The 20,427-nt window shown below is 34.7% G+C and overlaps 1 protein-coding gene and 1 long non-coding RNA gene across 2 annotated transcripts in view; both read left to right on the forward strand.

Moving 5' to 3' along the window:
- The first annotated feature begins 7,053 nt into the window (after window positions 1-7,053).
- LOC125657411 (uncharacterized) overlaps window positions 7,054-20,427 on the forward strand; it is a 40,700-nt gene continuing 27,326 nt past the window's right edge. Inside the window, exon 1 of the mRNA XM_056154074.1 lies at window positions 7,054-7,089. The gene's annotated coding sequence lies outside the window, so the exon portion shown is untranslated. The remainder of the gene's footprint in view (window positions 7,090-20,427) is intronic.
- LOC125667065 (uncharacterized) lies at window positions 9,975-19,720 on the forward strand. The gene is made up of 4 exons (XR_007367006.2): window positions 9,975-12,469; window positions 12,997-13,172; window positions 14,079-14,218; window positions 17,258-19,720. It is a non-coding gene; the product is annotated as an uncharacterized LOC125667065 (long non-coding RNA).

The raw sequence follows: 20,427 nt of genomic DNA on the forward strand, positions 1-20,427 counted from the left end.
AACTCGAAATAAAAGACACTTCATGCTTCATATATGGATATTTTATTGAACATGGATGTCAACGACAAACTAACAACATATTTGCATGACAAACGAGATTACTTCAGCTTCTCCATCGTTAACTACCCATATTTGTGTAGCAATATTTGATTATCACCTAGCTACATATGGCGTTTATGTCTCTCATCTGATTCGATAAGTGAAAGCATGTTCTGCGTATGATCTTTTTCTAAATAGGGGCATGCTACTGTCAAATGAGTTGATGGTACAGGGGTTTCAACATCCTCGTTTAAAGTAAGCATTCCGCAAATTCTATGGTCGTTATAATGATCTACATTGTAATTTGCAAATACAAGCTATCACTAGATCGAATACTGTGTGTATACTTCATGCCAATAGTTAGGCCGTCCTTTACACTGATTTGAGCTACGAATGAAATAAACATGTCATCAAAGATTTGCATAATTATATTTTGTCAGCAAGCAGAACACACTCATAAGTAAAGGCAAATTAGCTCCACCCATCTCCAGAAATAGGGAAATTATTGGATAGCATGATAATGACGGTGTCCAGATAAATGAATTTCCAGGGCTCTGTTTTTGGCTTATTAATTTCAGCTAAAGATCCATCTATTATGCCAACTACAAACGGCATACCATGCTATTCACCAATATTATATATACACTGATAGTCAAGTGAAAAAAAGGTGAAATATGAGTGTATTTCATCTTGATGGTGGAAACACTTACATTGACTTAAAAAGCGCATAGTATGTTGGGTAACATTAAACCCATATCTTTCAAAAGAAGAACTTCTTCAAAACCATGCTTCAGTTTTAGACACATTTAATATCTCAGTCAATGGGTCGGATGAATACGAGTTATCGTACATATACTGGATTCCTAAACTTTATAAAAACCCTCACAAAGATACATTGCTGGACCCAGTAAATCTTCTACCAAGCCTCTATCTTTGCTTCTCACGAAAATATTAACAACTGTGAAGGAGAAACTTCAAACGTACTGTTCCACTACATATATGCCAGAAGTGGTGTAAAGCAAATATCGATTCTAAAGAATTTTAAAGATCTTTTAGTAAACTTGAAATCGCAAAACTTTTCTCAAATCAACACCATCAAAACGTATGACTTTTCAACACTTTACACGACTGTTCCTCACAATAAATTAAAGACTAGACTTTTTGACATCAAAGACATTTGCTTCTTCAACAAACATCGAAAACGCGTTTATTCCTAAGTGTATGTAGTGATTAGTCATCCAAAATATTTGTTGTTAAAGGTCACTCTGATTCCACGCACAAGTACTCTGAAGTTGAAATAAAAAATATGTTGAGAGTTCCTCATTGACAATATCTTCGTATTCTTTGGTGATCAGGTCTTCCAACAGTCTGTTGGAATTCCCGTGGGTACGAGTTGTGCTCCTTTGTTAGCTGACTTGTTTTTCTATTCCTATGAAGCAGAATTCATTCAAACACTTCTACGTGAGAAGAAAAAATATCTTGCTGTGGGATTCAATTCGACATTAAGATGTATCGACGTTATTATCTATCAACAATAATAATTTTCATTCATATGTCGATTCGGTATATCAAAGTGAACTCGAAATAAAAGACACCACTGAGTCGTCCATTTCTGCTTCATACTTAGATGTTTTATTGAGAGTAGATATTAACGGCAAACTAACAACTCAACTTTATGACAAACAGGATTATTTCAGCTTCACCATCGTCGACTTCCCATATTCATGTAACAATATTCCATTACAGGGATTTATCTAGGTTGTTTTTACTACCGGTAAAAGGTACCTTTTCCCCTTCGCAACAAATGGATATTTCCCCTTCCACAGATAAAAAAATCTTCTTCTTTTGTAGAAACTTCACAAAATTCTATAAGAATTTTCAACAAAAATTATTTTATTTTATATTCTATGTCATTTTCTACAATTGTCAGACTTACAATATAGATAAAATGAGTAATCAATCACTTTATATGGCTGTTATAATCTGTGGATATTATATTCCATGGATGTCCCCCATTCCCATCCCCTGGAAGCTCATGACTACATTCTCAAAAATTCCCCTTAAACATAAAATGGGTAGTAACAACTAAATGCTGGATAAAACGCTGCATTATCACCTGCATATGGTGTTTATATCTCTCAACCGATTCGATACGCAAGAGCTTGTTCTGTGTATGATCAGTTTTTAAATCAAGGCACGCTACTGACAAATAAGTTGATGGTGCAGGGTTTTCAACAATCTCGTTTAAAGTCAACATTACACAAATTCTATGGTCGTTATAACGATCTATTTCACCAATACAACCTATCATTGGGTCAAATGCTGTCTGACGTGTTTCATGCCGATTTGACCACGGATAACTCCGTTTACATGATCGGGATATAGAGATCACGACGGATGTGACCGGTATACAGGGAATGCTCACTCCTCCTAGGCACCAGATCCCACCTCCAGGTCTGTCTTTGCCCAACTCTCTATTTTGTATTGTTTATGAGTTATGAGATTGATCACTGTTCGCTATCTCCAACTTTCATCGACAACGTTTTATCTAGTAACAATAATCATTTTCATTCATTTGACATATCCCTGTGAACTCGAAATAAAAGACACCACATAGTCTTCCATTTCTGCTTCATACTTAGATATTTTACTGAAAATATATAATAACGACAAACTAACAACTCAACTTTATGATAAACGGGAATATTTCAGCTTTTCCATTATCAATTTCCCATATTTTTGTATCAATATTCCATTATCACCTACATGTGGTGTTTATATCTCTCAACCGATGGTGCAGAGTTTTCAACAATCTCGTTTAAAGTCAGCATATCGCAAATTCTATGGTCGTTATAACCATCTAGCTTACCAATACAACCTATCATTGGGTCAAATGCTGTCTGACTTGTTTCAAACTGATTGTTAGGTCGTTCTTGGCACACTGATTTTGACTACGGTTAACTCCGATTACTTTATCAAAATATAGGGCTCACTGCGGGTGTGACTGTTTACTCCTCATAGACACTTTCTATTGCTTATTGGAGTTATGAGATTGATCACAAAACTCTATTCCTGCTAGAAAGATGCGATATATTTCTTTGGAAAGAGTTGGTAGCATAAAAATCATTGGTTAATTCCACTTACGGTGTTTCCAGTGGTCTGTGTTTGCCCTACTTGCAATTTTGTATTTTCATGGAAATTTTAGATTACTCTTTATTCGTAATCTTCACGTTTTCGTAACAAGAACTGGGAACATTCTACTGCCCATCGCCCTTCCTAGACATCGCCTATGTGATTTGTATTACCTCTGATTTAAATATTTATATAATACATTATATTTCAAACTCATTTCCGCATACATGTATTATTCTAGTGTCAAAGTAAGCCGTTGATTGTAAATGTCAGCACTTCTCGATATTGCCCAATGGACTTTTACGAGATGGGCTGACTTTTACAGTCAACGGCTGACTTTGACGCGAGTATACTATACGGAAACCTTTTCGTGACATATCTGTATACATGAATAAGTGATGTACAGAAATGGTCAAGTTGTCCAAACATTATAGAGTTGTTCCGGTTCATGTCCATACTCGTACTGTTTCTAAAACAGTGAAGACTATGTGACCTAATATCCCCATAAATATTTTTGGTCACCTGATCTAATACAATTGGTCAGCATCCGTCGTCCTGAGCCGTGCGTGAACACTTGACCATTCTTAACGTCTTCCTGATACAGTAACTGCCATTTAATATTTTTGTCAAATCTGGTATGAAGCATCTTTGGGACAAGGGGGTAAAGTATAAATTTCAGGACATCTGCAACGATGGAGAAAAAATTTACCAATGTTAAAAATTAAAAATCTTCCTTACATTTGTAAGAAAATCCGGTCATGTAGAGCTGGAAGGCCTCTACTGAAATTGTTAATTTCATGATATCCGGGGTAGACGTTCTGACTCCAGGAAGGGACCAAACTAAATACTAGTATTTAGTGTTTATGTGTAAACCATTTAAAAATAGCATAGATCTTCTTCAATGCTATGCGGTGGGCCTCTTGTTAGTTAAATATTTTAGATGAAACAATTCCAGTTCCATCCCCGCCAAGTTCTGTTTTTATATGTCAGTATTGAAAAGATTAATTGGAGAAAGGGGACCAGACTTATGGCTTTCATAACGTACTAGGATTACTTTTCAATATTTACGTACTTCATATTGGATAGAATAAATAGATATAAAAATCAATGGGGTTCGAATTGACTGCTACCTAATTGAAGATATGCGTTTTTGGTTCACATGCGGCTTTAATAAATGTTTGGACAGAAATACGGTATACTGGGAAAATTTGTTAGGAATTTTTAGATATTATGATGCAAGAATACAGCGACCTATGCCGTAAATCGGAGGTTTTTATAATAGGTGGATTTGTAGCTCTCTGGTATGTCCAAATATTTCCCCAGAGAACTACATATCTGCATTAGTGCGGATGCACATGTAATTTCGAAGTAGGGAGAGGGATGAAATAGACTATGCCTGCTGCTGAATCCCATTCACTTATTAATGAATAGAATATTGTTTAAATAAAAATTCTGAATTGTAGGTACGTTTATCATTTTCTGTGTTGTATCTGTGTGTGTTTAATTGAATAAAGTTGTGTAACAACGTCATATATTTTCATGATAAAGTAAAATGCAAACCTCTTGCATGATAAACTTACATTTGATTTATCATGATGCAATGACTTTTTGTAATATTTTAACAAGGTATCTGTGCGAGTTAAAATCTTACACCCAGGTATGCATGCAAAAAATGAAATGAATCAATAGCCATGTGTGAAATATGTTTTGATAATTGTCAGATAAATGAAAGAAGTTCAAGTGGTTTGAAACGTAACAGGTCTACCGTAATAATATTGTAACGTGCAGCGATCTGAACACGCTGGCTGATGCTTAGAGAGAGACTCTACCATATCACTAGAAAAACTACCTCACTAGCGAGGCCGTAGAAAATCCCTACATAGTGTCTGCTACACTTCCCCTGCTCAGAGAGGCTTCGTCCCAAAGCTTAGCATGGGTCTTCTCTGATTTTTAACGCCTCTTTAGCAAAAGCATCTGTCGTTCACGACAACCACCGTCGCCCCAGGACGAAACCACGTGCGTATAAGGACAAACAGTCCCAGAGCTCCAAATATACTCTACCTGAAGCAAGCCACTGGACAGCCAAACACCCGAGTCACTACACGGTCACCATTTTGTAACGTGCAGCGGTTTGAACACGCTCACCTTTGCTTAATTAAGAGAAATCACTATAAAGTTATCTCAAGAACGAGGCAGAAGTTTCCTATATTCTGTTCAACAAATCGACATTGCATATATTTAACGATTCCGTGCTTCCGTGCAATACTCGGGTTTAAATGTCCAAGTCAGCCGTTGACCGTGAAAGTCAGTCTTTCTCGCAAAAGTCCAATACACTCTGTAGTCACACAGTACGCCAAATGAATGACTCACGAATCATGAATCCTTAATCAACATGCTTCGTAAGAGACAAAAATTTGATCATAAACATTCTCACATTTCAGAAAACTTACAATCATTGGTTTTCCATTGACAATGTATTTTGTTACTTTTCAATATTCACATAGCAATATTCGATTATCACCTGCAATTGCTGTTTATGTCTCTCAACGGATTTGCGCCACCAGATAACTAAAATATTGTTGAGTGTGGCGGAAAACAATGAATCAATCAATCGATATTCGAAAGCATATTTTGTGTATGAACAATTTTTAAACTGAAAGATGAATTAAAGACTAGACCTTTTGACATCATAGACAGTTGCTTCAACAAAATTGGAAGACAAAGATATTCATATCTAGTGATCAGTTATTCAAAAAATCACTCTGTTAACCACAACTCTTATTCCAAGCACAAGTACTCTAAAGTTGATATAAAATATGCTAGAGTTCCTCATTGATAATGTCTTCCTAATATTTGTAATCCTGAACGGTCAATATCGTGTAAGATCTAAGCTTAGATCTTTTCAATCCGCGCGTTGCATTGTGACGTCAAATGTTTTGAGTGTAACAGATGAACATCACAAATGCTGTATATCTTCAAACTCCCCGTCGAGGCCTCATTACGTCACCTTGGTATATGGTTTGTGAGCAAACGAACTCTGGCGGAAGTTTGGTATATCTTAAGCTTTCGCCGCGCAAGGGTAAGAACATTTTCAGCACGGAATTCCTTGAAAACATTGGATTGAAATTTCAATTTCTAAGTTGATTTTAACCACTGCGGTGGTCTAGAGGTAGAACGTTCGCCCCCGATGTGGAAGGTCGGGGTTCAAATCCCGGCCACGACAGATCTAAGTCGTTAAAGCAGGTAGTGAGTTCTATCTCAAAACGCTTGGCATTAGATGTGAATTACATGGGTCCTCGGAGATGGCCTTAAAAACGGATATCCTGTGTCACAGTAGGTGTGGCACGATAAAGAACCCTCACTGCTCAATGGCCGTAGCATTGGCCTAAATTTGAAGCCTTTCTCTGGTATTGGTCTAATAAACATTGAATTAAAGAAGAAAAACCCACAAACTACAACACAACCGCATTCATTTTAACAATTCACAGTCCGTGCTGAAAAATGTTTCCACTCGTGCGCGGCGGGATGGGGGAGTAACATGTGATAAAAAAAATCTCCCAGGTTTTGTGGTTTGATATGATTTATATTAAACTCATTGTGTGTTTTCGAATTTCTATCCCCTCGCCAAGGTTCGAAGAAAACCACACAACTCGTTGGATATAAACCATATCAAACCACAAACCATGGAAGATCCTAAATATATTTTATCTTCATTTGTCTTAATATGCACCTGGCACATGAACGTGTGTATATGCGCCGTCATATGCAATATACATGTAGTTTACACGCATTAATTGATCTGAAATTAAACTATTTAAAACATACAGTTTGCAGTTTTCTGTTCATTTATAGGTAATTTTCTTCTTCTTTTTTCAGCTGTCTCAGCTCAACATCTAAATCCCAAACCAGAATTCAATGGTAAGTTACATTTGATTGTGGTATTATTTCATAACGATGATAGCGGAGGTAGACCGAAATATATTGAATGTATTATCATTGGCCGGCACGAGCCGGCCCATAATTTGAGAAATCGCATGCGTTTCTGCGGGACAGTGTTACTGCTGAATTGTTCTAGTAAAGTAGGACGTCTTTTACTTATTTTGTTTTTGACAATGGCCTATCATCATATTTTTTTTTATTTCCAAGGTATGATATGTAAAATTTTAAATGTCAAGAAAAAATCGATAAGAACCTTTCGCATGTGCATTCTATAAAATAGAAGACAAGAAAATCAACGAACTGTTTGACAAGCGAAGTCACGCCATCCAGGCACGGGAACCACGTGAACATACACAGACATACATGTTACATGTCAAACGGGAGCATTATTTTATCGATTATCGTGAAAATTTGCCAAGAAACTAACCTCATTGAAATGAAAGAGGTGATCATGTATTGGAACTTTTAAGTACAAAAACATATTACTAAAATTGGTAAAGTATTGAACAGTGTTGAAGATAACGCTTTCACGATTCAAGAAAATTGGGTTTGGTAAGTAAACTTGTACTTTAAACACCCCCTTTCTTTGTGAAATCAGACAGTGGTATACTAAGTGAACACATATTTATTTACAGATATGCATGGGCTATATTTTTGCACGGTCCTAAGCTTCACATAAAATAACAGGGTATATAAAAGCGTACAGTGCCAAACTATTTATCCTGCTGAATTTTAACAGGTTGTAAAATATGTATTAGATCTATATAATTTTGAATGCTTTTCAAATGATTCCAAAACAATACTGTGATTTTCTTTAATTTTCATATAAAACTTCACTCTTCTCAATTTACTGGAACAAAGAAAAAATATCTAAATTTTATATTGGTTTTGTAGGATAATTGTATCAAATTTTAATATCACATAACGTTATCTCTAAATTTAAAGTTAGTGTCTAAATATGTTTGCTTAGTATTATAGTATACTACCGGTAAAATTGCTATACAGAACACACTTTGAACGAAAGTTTCATACACAACAACGTCCACAGGTCTCATCACTGTTTTCATATTCTTATCAATACAGTGAATACATGTATGATAATGTGACATATCAACAGAGGTAGATTCATTTCACATTCAACAGTTAATATTATTAATCTGTCTTCATTAGTCTATTTCATACAAATTACAGGTAGAATATTCGGTCCGATAAAAAAACCACAAAAAGAAAACGCGGAACGGAATTAACCATTCTTTTCACTAATAGTTCGTTCATCACCGGATTTGACCAAAGTTTCTCTCATTTTTACCAGCCTTCCCGTTGTAATAATCAAAGGAATTCTTTGGAAAATCTTTCCTTGAAATATTTAGTTTTTACACTTCCCAAAATCTTTCCGGCCTATAAATTTGGTGCTTGGATTTATAATGTTTGAGGACTTTCTCTTATGTCACACATGGAGAGACAGTTTGTCCGAGAAGTGATCTACATGTTTCATCTTTCCTGACATGTAAATCAGGTAAAATCGGGAGTCAATGATTGTGTTGAAAAAATGTCTTTTGATCAAATGTTTAATCGATTATCAGCGTAAGATACTTACAATCACCAGACAATTAGAGATAAACGTATGCAAATACACCTTTCAAAAATAGTTACATTTGTACATTTAACAACACTTGCTACAAGTGGTTTTTTTCTTCTTCAAAAAACAACAATGAAATTGAAAACTAAATTCGTGTTTTATAAGTAAAATGAATAGAATTTACTGTATAGAATGTGCAATTTGATTTATACCCATGATTTCTCAATTTAGTAAAAGAAAAAAGTGAGGAAAATTTGTATTTGGGAGGGGTATATATTTCAACTTTTGAACATCATAGAAAATTTACAAGTCCCTTATCTTTTAGAAACTTTATATTTGTACATCTTACCAAGCTAAGCCAAAAATGATATATCATCCTTTGCATCCATGTTTTTATAAAGGGCCATTAATCAGCATACAACAGAATATATATATATATATATATATATATATATATATATATAAATGAAAGGGGTACGGGGGGTTGCAACTCTCCCTTTAGCTTAATACTTTTAACAAAAACAATTCTTTTTTATTGGTCATATTCAACACTAATTCCCATCTGGAGAAAAGTACAAACTTGGACCACAACCCCCTTTTGAAAGTTTTCTGGATCCGCCCCTGAATTACATGTAACATAATGGTATAACATATTCTTTGTTTATTGCACCTAAATTCACATATGGTATTGTGATGCTTTAGCTTTCCTGGGAAATACAATTATCACCGAGTTAGAAGAGCGAAGTGAATGTTGTACTTCGAGGATGGCTTTATCATCGTATAGACCAAGAAAATGTCGATAATTCTTTTATTATAGGATTAAATAACTTAAAACATCGAACCTGACTCTTAGAGACCAAGAAACTTGGTGGGTATTTTGTACATGTATACAGCTAGGCGTCAGATCTAGTCGAAAGTGAGTAGAGATGCGAGTTTTCATCAAGTCACCAAACATAATCAATCCTATTCATTTTGAATTTCAAAAATTTCTTTTTGACCCGACGTTGGAAAAGTCAAATGTTGCATTCACTTCTATATATATTGAATAGAACATTATGATAATGGAAATGAATCCGTGTTTGCCCAACTATCTATTTTGTATTGCTTGTAGGAGTTATGAGATTGATCACTGTTCATTATCTTCACCTTTCATCTTACAAAAATTTATCCAAGTGAATTAAGATGAAATGTATAGCTTTATAGAGATTTTTAAAAAAAAAAAAAAAAGAAGCTTTATAGAGTATTTATTCAGGTAAACGACAAAATGAATGAACTAAAATTACTGAGTATATGTATTGGATATGCAGTTCCAGCCACAATTGGTCGTAGTTTTAGATCCATAGGTTCACTAGTGGTAATGTATGTTTGATTTTGTTCTTCAATAGCGGTCTTGATGTGGTTCCTTTCGTGTGTTTTCGGAAGTCCATAGAAATCACTAATTTTCTTTTCAAACTTTGTTAAATAGTCATTTTTTTTAACAAGTGTCCGTGTTTTCGGCACATCTGTTTTAAATTCCTCAAAATATTTTTATCGGGATTTTGTGGTTGTTTTACATAAAAGTTCTTATCCTCTATATGTTGAAGCACGAGGGATTTGTAAAATGCTTTAAATGCTTTATCCATACAGACTATTGCTCCTCCTTTGTCCGCCTCTTTGAGGATAATCTCAGAGTCAATCTGTAATTTTTTAAGGGCTTTTTTCTGTATTAAATTCAAATTGATGGAATACAGTTGATACTTCGATTCCCTTTTTGGACATCAAAATGATAAAACATGAAACCAACATCCTAACTGACATATTTTACAATACAACGGATACACACCAATATTTGAATTTCAAATCATGTAATCCTACACACACTAAAAGGAATATCCCATACAATTTGGCCAGAAGGATTTGCACCATTGTTAAAGATGAAAATACTAAAGACCAAAGACTGACGGAATTGCGAATATTTCTTACTGCACAGAATTATCCGGAAACACTCATTCTTTCAGCCATAAATGAAGCAAAGAAAATTCCACGGGATATACTTAGAACAACAAGAAAAAACAAGACCATGATCCTTTCTAATACCATTTAAGACAACTTACAACCCAAAACATATAAATATCTTTCAGGAAACTAAGAAGAATTGTACAATAATTGAGCATAATTTAGAACTTCAGAACATTATTCCCAAATCTGACCTACTCCACAGCCAAATACAACCATCTAACATGAAGAAATTGATTTTTTTAAAAAGAGCCAAATTCAATTCAAAGCCTGAAAAATACGCAGTTTCTACATGTGGTGACTCGAGGTGTGGTACATGCCCCTTCCTAAAAACAGGACCTTCTATTACTTTTAAATGCGGAAAATATTTTAATGTAAATTATAACATGTCATGCAAGTCGAAAAACTTACTATACTGCATTATTTGCAACGATATGTGGCGAGTATATTGGATAAACTGGAACACAATTAACAGCCAGGATGCGTGTCCATCGCCAACAAATTAGTGATCCCAGTACAAGAAATACCCCATGCAGCGAACATTTTGACACCTGTGCTAGAGGCAACTACAACGTATTTCCATTTTATAAACTTGAAACAGAATCAACGTCCATGGGACTTGCTAAAGAAAATTATTCCATTAAACTGTTTTCTCCTAGACTAAACAAACTTTATTGAACACATATGAAAAAATTCTTATTGTTAAACCTTTTAATTCATCAACTTTTATTATGTAAAATGTCATGCTTATTTTGTCCAAGTCACCTTTCCCGAACTTTTGTATTATGACGTTATGTACATGAAACGTACATCTATTCCCTCCTCGCAAAGACTATTATGACAAATTGAGATCGGGTTTCGGATGTATCATAACCTGATAGAGGCTAAATATAAAGCTTAAGTCAACCGGACCATAGGGGCTTCTTATCCATTATGTTCTCAATCTATATATAAATATGTAACAAGGGAAGACACAAAAATAGGACACCGGTTGTAAACAAAGCTAAAAATCACCTTAGTTCCAAGAAACAAATCGAATCCCCTTATCCAAAAGGCGTTAAACATCTCCTAAAACAAGTCCAACGGAGTCCAATCCTCTCATATTTGATTTAATGGGTTTTATAGACGAAAATAATCCAAGCTGTCTGCATTGTCGTCAATCGCGCATAGAAAAAGATAACTCTCGCAATGAAACCTTACTTCAGGCTCTCGGAAACTATTGGGAGTGTTGTACACTTAAGCGATAAATGCAAATTATTCCCGCTAAACTTCAAAGCAATGGAAAAACAAGCAAATACAGTTCTGCTCGCAGAAGCTTCTAACAGGCTTGCCCGGGACAGGAAAGAGTCACACAATCGGTATTATTGTCGACAACCTTTCGAAGACCAAAAGGGTGACATTAACAAGTACTACAGGTCTTTCTGAATCCTTGCTGCGGTCAGATTCAGAGGCCAAGCAAACACCAACAAGGTCAGTAATGCTTTATCCTAAAGTTTATCTATTGGAATGTGTTAATTATAGGAGTATAAAATGGGATCCAAATTAATGAAAGACCTAGAAACTACTTCTAAGTAGTGATAATACCACAGTTTTGAAAATTTTGTAGAAGAAATGTTGTTTTGATTAAAATTCTGTTTTCAAATAGATATTCGACCACGATATATATATTCTGTGGATTGAAAGACGGTCGTTGCCAAAATGCAGAACTTTTGGATTTGCTTCAAACCTCTGAGAGTTTTGAAACATTCAAAGTTAATATCCTTAGGCGTGATGTCCTGGTGATAGGTAAGTAAACCATTAAGACAGTAATGAATCAATTCTGTAAAACATGTTCAATGCACAAGAGCTTCTTATCCATTTTGTTCTCAATCTATATATATGCAAGGTGCAAATATATATATTTATATATGGATTGAGAACAAAATGGATTAGAAGACCCTGTGTTCAGTGTTTCCATTGATCAATAATGAAAAAAATTGTTTTAGATGAAGTTTCAATGTTAAATGAAAGACTGTTTGAGCAGGTGGAATATGTCTTTCGGCACCTGAAAGATATCACAAAGCCATTTGGAGGTTATCAGGTCTATCTCAAAATGCATACAAGAGAGAAAAATTTAGTAAATAGCTTAAGTTTTCACAATATCCTTATAGCAAATTGTGTTGATAGCATCAATGTAGTCATTACACGCAGATTTTTTGTTTTACAATTATTATTAATCAGAAATTTGTAGTGGTTAAGTATATCAATTTTTATAGAGTGGTTTGTAGTATTATTTGAAAATTATCATTTACATTTTGATTTTTTCCTTTCAGGTCATTTTGAGTGGAGACTTCTTTCATTTTCCACCAGTACCGAACTCAAAGTATGACGACCCTGGCAGTAGTAACGTGGAAAGTCAACTTCTGAAGTTCTTTCACCATGTCAATTTGAACCATGTTTATAGACAGAAAGAAGTTGACTTGGTACAGGCTATCCATGGAATTGCCAGGTTTTACTATTAATTGCTTTTACTATGTTTCCCTTCTTCCAGGGGGAGACATATTGTTCTCGTACTTTCTGTCTGTCACAAGATCGTCCGAACACTTCTACTATGCAATAAACTTGAAAATTTGTGCAATGCTTCATTACCATTTTTAGATGTGCATATTGTTGGGACATGAGGATCCAATTATTTTCAAATAGTCAAATTATTGTGGATCTAAGAGGGATGGTGTATGTTAAATAGATTGTGAACATTTCTATGGTTTATCCAGTAGATTGGAAATTCATTGCCATTTGCAGATGTGCATATTGCCACCAAAGGATCCAATTGTTATCCTTAACGTTATAGTGTATTTAAGTGTGGTGGAGGGTGTAAAATAGCTTGTGATCACTCCTCCTATATATGGCTTATCGGATAGTCTTGAAATGTTTTACAATACTTCATTATCATTAATTTCAATTATGTTCACATTGTTCTGACCCAGGGATCTAATATTTGTCTACCATTTCTAGTGGATCAAGGTCTTAGGAGGAGTGTTTTATAACTCTTTTCATGTACAAAGGTATATTCTCTTCCCTAGTGATACTAACAATCATTATTTTGTATCACATACAATAATGACATTGTTCACATATATGTTGAATTCCTCAATGCATAAAGTTCATTTCATATTGTCTTTGCTCTTGTTCATGCTTTCTCCTCCATACTATGCAGTACACTTCCAATTTGGAGAGCTGGGGAGACATTTGTTTTAAACAAAAACGAATTACATTTTTATCAGAAAGCATGGATTTATTTGCATACCATAAGAGATATAATTTTCTGTAAATCTACCAACACAATGTCTTTTGTATAAAACAAACAAGAAATTTTTATCTGTAAATTACTTATATATCAAATGTCCATTTCTAGAGGCCAACTTACCCATGAATCAGAAGCATTTCTTATGCGAATGAAGAGACCACTCCCTCCCGGTGAAAATCCGTTGAAGATAATGGCCAGAAGAGAAGATGTCTATTTGTGGAATTCGAAGTGTCTTCGAGAAATGGATGGTAAACAATATGTTTAATTTGTTTTTACCACATGATAGTATTATTCTTAGAAGGGGGACAAATTTTTGTTTACTAGCATTCTGTGTATTATCAACAATATCTGTAAGGGGTACTGTCTTCTCCTTCTTTTGTATTTTCGTTGGGACATCAAAATTGAAAGGATCGGCTGATGGTATGCCTGTATTGGATTTCCTTCCCCTGGACACGGAAGACTGTCCCAAAACGACACTGTTCATTGTAGCCTGGTATACTGCATATATGGGATTCGTGGTGTTCCCATTGTGTAACCCTCTTACTTAGCAGAAATTGTTTTCAATTATATCAGTTAAAACGGGAGGGGAACATTCCAGATCCTGGACAATCCCTAAGATGTTGTTTTGTAATCTCTGTAAAGGTTGAAATTAATATGTCTATGTCATATAAACATTTGTAACTTGGCTTCATCTTGCTTTCCTTTGACATATCACCTTCTTCCTGCCAAGATCTAAACCAGTCTCTGACAGAAATTAATGTGAACATGCGTTTATCATAAATGCTTATGATTGGATCTTTGTTCCTAATTGTTGATATTCTTTCATCAAATGCAGCATATCTTCGTTCATGACTTCTTCAGCCAAGTGATTTCGCTTTTTCTTAGCTGAATCTGGGTGCATATGAGACATGCTCAACTTGTAATGAACTCTTCTGTTCATCCCAATTGGCTGCAGCAATCCACTGACTCCTTGTAATAATGTCTTACCCTTTCTTAAACCACTACTTAGAATTGCATTCCTCAACTTAATACAGTGTGAGAAATCTTGAGCATGTGCTAATTTTTGTGTTGGATTTACAACATTCAGACTGCGGAAATTGTTGTCTCTTGCATCGTTATCATCTTTGATAAACTCCCTGATCTGTGCTCCCTCATCTTGAAGTATGTATGTTACCTTGAATCGCCTACTTAATTCAGATATTAAATCATATGTAATAGAATATATCTCGGCTGCTGAAATTCCATTTGTGGGATAATGAGCGACTGGAAATCGAAAACCGGTTAAACCTAGGAAGGATACTTTGAAGACCTCTATGGCTAATTCATTTTCAATGGACTTGGACTTTGTTAATCTAATGTTGTTGTCTTTCTCCCCTGTGTCTATCCAACCAATAAGTTGTGTTTGTTTTCCTTTACAATTCATCACTAAGTCTTGTTGTATTTGTGACTCATTGTGGATTAATCCTCCATGATATCCTGACTGAAGAATATTCAGTTTCTTAGCGGTATTCGCCATCCATCTGAGTACGTCAGCATTTATCCCCAGTTTCCTGGCTAACAACACTTTTGTACCTCTGTAGTTGTCTGCAAGAGGGCAATATCAAGATGCCACTGTTTTTCAAATCCTCATAAGACTGTGGACTCCTTGACCACAAGTTCAGTTTAATTATGTCCTGGTCCCACCTTCGTTGTCTCTGATCAGAAACATTCAATGCTTCAAACTGTGCCATAAGTAGTGTTTTCTTTGAAGGTGGTGCAGTTGGAAGAATGTTTTCTAATATTGATTTAAAATCATCTCTGTTGCTCACTTCAGCCTTGGTGTTTTCCTCATTAGAAAAATCCCTGAAATTTCTCTGACAAGATTCACGAGAGGTTAGAGTACATAACCACCCAAGGACACCAATACAGGATCTAGATCTTATCCTAGCTTCTGATACATCTTCAAAGCGTATGTGTTGAGGTATTGCTTTTTTCGTGTTACCAGTATTTAAACTGATGCCAGTGCACAATTTCAACCTTTCTATCATTGTCAAAATAGCTTTAAAATGATTCACAGATTAAGCATGACCGTCATTTTTCATTCCTATAGCATCTAAATCCACATCTTTCCGAAAAATGGTCAGTTTGAAGGTGTGATTCTTGAAGTATATCGCTACATCCTTTGTAACCTTATATCCATTTATTAATGTATCTGTGAAAATCACTAAATTCATAATGTCACAATGTTTGTTCATTACATGAATTGAAGGGGAAAGGAAATTTTCAATGTTGAGTGGATTATCTACATGTATCTGTGATTGTGCATTGTTGACGTCTCTCAATTTGACTCCCGTATATACTGTACATGGTCTGCTTATGCCATCATTATGCACTCTGCGACTTCGAAATACCTTTATATTTGGAAACAAGGTTGGAAGTACCTTTCCAACACTGTGGGCATTTATACAGCCGTGTACATTGCCAGTAAATTCCATTACAAATTCTTCATACCTGTCCATAATGTCTTTGGTAAACACTTTTCCATCTTCCTCTACTGCTAAATTTCGTGCAAACCTTCATATATTAATACCATAGGATAATATTTAAAATAATTGTTTCAAATTGTCTGATCACTTTTTGTCTGGCGTCTGTCCATCTGTCTGTCCGTAACTTTTTAATATTTTTTACTTTTTCTCCAGAACTACAGAGCTAATTTCGGTCACACTTGCCACCAAGCATGCTTGGGTAAAGAGGATTCAAGTTTGTTCCGTGATGTTTGACCTTGAAGTTTCACCTAAATTTTAAAACTTTCATGTAAAGTTTTACCTTCTCATAACTATTTAATATTGAATGATACATTCATATGTATTCTTTGTAAAAAGGCCTTTGGATTTTGATACCAAAGATTTTGATATTGTGTTGTATCCTTCATCTTGGATTTTGACTGACTTTTAAGAATTGTGAACTTGAGCAATATCCTTTGAACTGTTTGAGGTTTGGATTTCATGTGTTGTATATAGATTCCTTATGAAAAAACCTTACATTTCACACCTGATTTTCTTTTACCTTGTGACTTTGCATCATGTTTTGTCGTGACCCTATGGGACTAATTTTTTCATGAGAATAAATATTGCAAAAAATCTCAGTACCTGAACAACAGCAGACCTAAGGTGATTCATGTGAGCGATGTGGCCAATGGGTCTCTTGTATATGAGAATATGTTCATTATTTTTTCATGTCAATGAAATTATGCATTTGTTAGCTAACAATAGATATAACGAGTAATTATGAATATTTTTCATTTACAGGAGAAGAGAAAATATACAATAGTGAGGATGAGGGGATATAGTTGGAATCAAAACAGAGAGTTGTCCCAATTATGTTAATAGCCAATATAAGTGACACTTTAGTCAATGTTCTACAAGATTTGTTTCAGAAATGATGGACGGTTACGTGAAAGTTAAGTTCAATGCTATTGGCGAAGTGAGCATCAGGCCATTCTCATTCTCCAAATTTGATCCAAATTTGAAATATGATGTTGGCTGCCGGAAGCAAATTCCCCTTCAACTTTCATTTGCCATCACCATACACCAGTTTCAGGGAATGACATTAAACCGCCTGAAAATTGACTGCAAGGGCATGTTCGAATACGGACAACTTGTTGTTGCTGTGAGCAGGTCAGTAAACAAAAAAGGATTAAGAGTGTTGAATTTTTCACGAAGAATTATTTTGAATACACCAGCCTGTAAAGCAAACTTATACAGTGAAGGACTGAACAATATTCAGGCAAGTGACTTGTCATGCTGCAATGAATCTGATTATTCTAATATAACTGAACATTACCAGAAGTTGATGTCGAGTAAACGTGACGACACCAGTGATGATGATAATGATGTTCATGATGATGACTATGACAATGATGAGTTAATGATACAATTGGTAGAATCTATTGAAAATAAGCATATACAAAACCCCATGGAAACTGAATTGGAACATCATCTACCACCCCATATAAATGTTCAAAACATCTTGCACACTCTCAAACATGATGTTCAACAGACAGACATCCAACAGCAGGAAAATGAAACATTAGACTGGATGATGGCTGATCAGAACTGTGTAGAACAATTCATGAGTTATTTGTGGAATAGGCTTAAAAAGGCATTTTGTGACATTATTCAATCATTAGAGGTTGTGAACAATAAAACAGTGAATGGCTTTTATAAAAAGTTTCAGGAAATCGCCACATCTGAAGCATACAGAGAAATTGTCCACAAAAACCTTGTTTCCAAGTGTAATGAACCTTTCAAATGTTCACTACAATGTTGCATTTAAGCTTGCCACTTTCATAAAGAAATAAGTAATCCAAGAGCATGCAAAGTCAATAAAAGATGATGGAAATCTAAAACTTCCCAATACATCTCAAAATTAATTCTCGGAACGTGTGGCAGGAAAAGGTAAGATTGGGTATCTAGGTGGCTGGTGCCTGTCTTCTTTATGACGCCGTAGAATGACGAGAATTATGACAAATGCATATAATGTCAAGAAAGACGCATTGGTGAATGCATTAACTTTGGAGAAAGATCTACTAGACCATGTTATTGCTGTCTCAGAGATAAATATCCTAGAGAGTTCCGTGTTTGTAGAAACACTTCATGAAACTGCTAGGAAACACAATGCTCCTAAAGGATTAACACATATCACAGATGATGCAGTCAACTTCTTCTTGTGTTTAGAACAGGAATTGCAGAAATACAAACTGAGGGAAATATTGCTATTCAAGGCAAAAATATTGGAACATTCCTCTCACAAAACATTGATGCTTTCAGAAAATTTAATTGCTCAATGGAGAAAATTTTTCCATACATATGAGTCCACTGCTATAAAAACAGAAATAACAAAGCACCTTAACATTATGTTAGAGGATGTTATTCTGAAATACCTCAAGATGAGTGTAGCCCAACTTAGGAAAGATTTTCTACAGCAACAAAAGGTAAAAAAAAACCTGAAGCTACTAGAAAACAAATAAAGATGCGTACACAACGACAAACGAAAGGGTTTTTTGATTTTACAACAATAGAGAGAGAGTGACGACTCTCCTAATAGAGAGTCTGAGCTTCTGTCTGATAAAACATTCTTACAAAAATTCAAAAAAGAAGAACTGAACAGACTTTGTGAATGTTATAAGTTTAATCCTTATCAGTCAAAGAAAAAAATTGTCATTGACTTGGGTGACTACATTTTAAGTGCAGAGGGGATGAATTTTGCAAAGCACTCCAATGTATCAACACAAGGATCAGAAGACAATCCAAACACATGTAGTAGACCAAAGAGAAAATGTCAGGATGTAAGAAGAGAAATTGTAGCCTCGGGGACCAAGAAGAAGGAAACTAGAGAGAAAGGGACATCATCAAAGAAACAAAAACAGATAAAGTGGCCCTGCAGTGCTTGTGGTGGAGAAGCTATTGAGTACTCTGTTGGGTGTGATAATTGTGAGAAATGGTTTCACGCTGCATGTTTGAATATTGATATTGGTGACTTGGATAGCCTCCTAGAGGTTTGGTTTTGCAGAACTTGTTGTTCAAAAAGTTGAAGAGAAAATGTGTTTGGCTACTTATTTATCACCGAAATGGTATGTCATCTTCACACAGTGAGAAAACTTTTTGTTCACGGTTACCTGACTTGCCTGTCTAACCAATTTTTCTCTCTGCTAACCCAGAAGTATTTAATTTGTCAAACTTAATCCGATCAAATAAACATTAAGAAACTGTTTTGTGACATTTAAATCAAGATTTCAATTATAGTGTATATCATATATACATGTTGAAACAAAAAGACAAACTTTTACATATAAATTTAAGTCAGGTTTCTTTTCACTTAGAACACATGAGGTGTCGACTCTTTTAAACAAAATATTTTCAAAATTAAAAAAAAGCATCTTACTGGCCACTGACCATATCTTGTTGTACCAAAAATTTTGATAGTACAACTAAAAACTTTTTTTTTATTTGGCCTAATATGATAAACTAAAAAGCATTCAGGAATCAATAGTGCATTTTTATGATACTGTGTTATGTAATTATTTTATTTGGTCACAGTTGTATATTGTATTTTGATGGTTGACCAGGTAATGGTGTAGTTTTGCTATTCATTTTCTAACTAATTCACTTTTTTCTATTTCATTATCATATCTCAGAATCTATTGCTAAACTAATTAATTTGTGAATTATTGTAATTGTAATTAAAAGATTTTTATAGCGCCCTATCAACATCAACAGTTGTTCTCTAAAGCGCTTTACAAATGTGAAAGAAAAACTAATAAAATCGATGTGCACGTACATGTGAATAAAATATTCATACATGTAGTGTCACAATTAAAATGCTTAATTTTTATTAATAATATATAGCGCCTAATGTAATGATATAACTGCCCTAATAACATATAAAACAATCCTTAGGAATAATTAAATACATAGAA

This window comes from Ostrea edulis, chromosome 2 (genome assembly GCF_947568905.1).
Source record: "Ostrea edulis chromosome 2, xbOstEdul1.1, whole genome shotgun sequence".
Taxonomy (NCBI): Eukaryota; Metazoa; Mollusca; class Bivalvia; order Ostreida; family Ostreidae; genus Ostrea; species Ostrea edulis.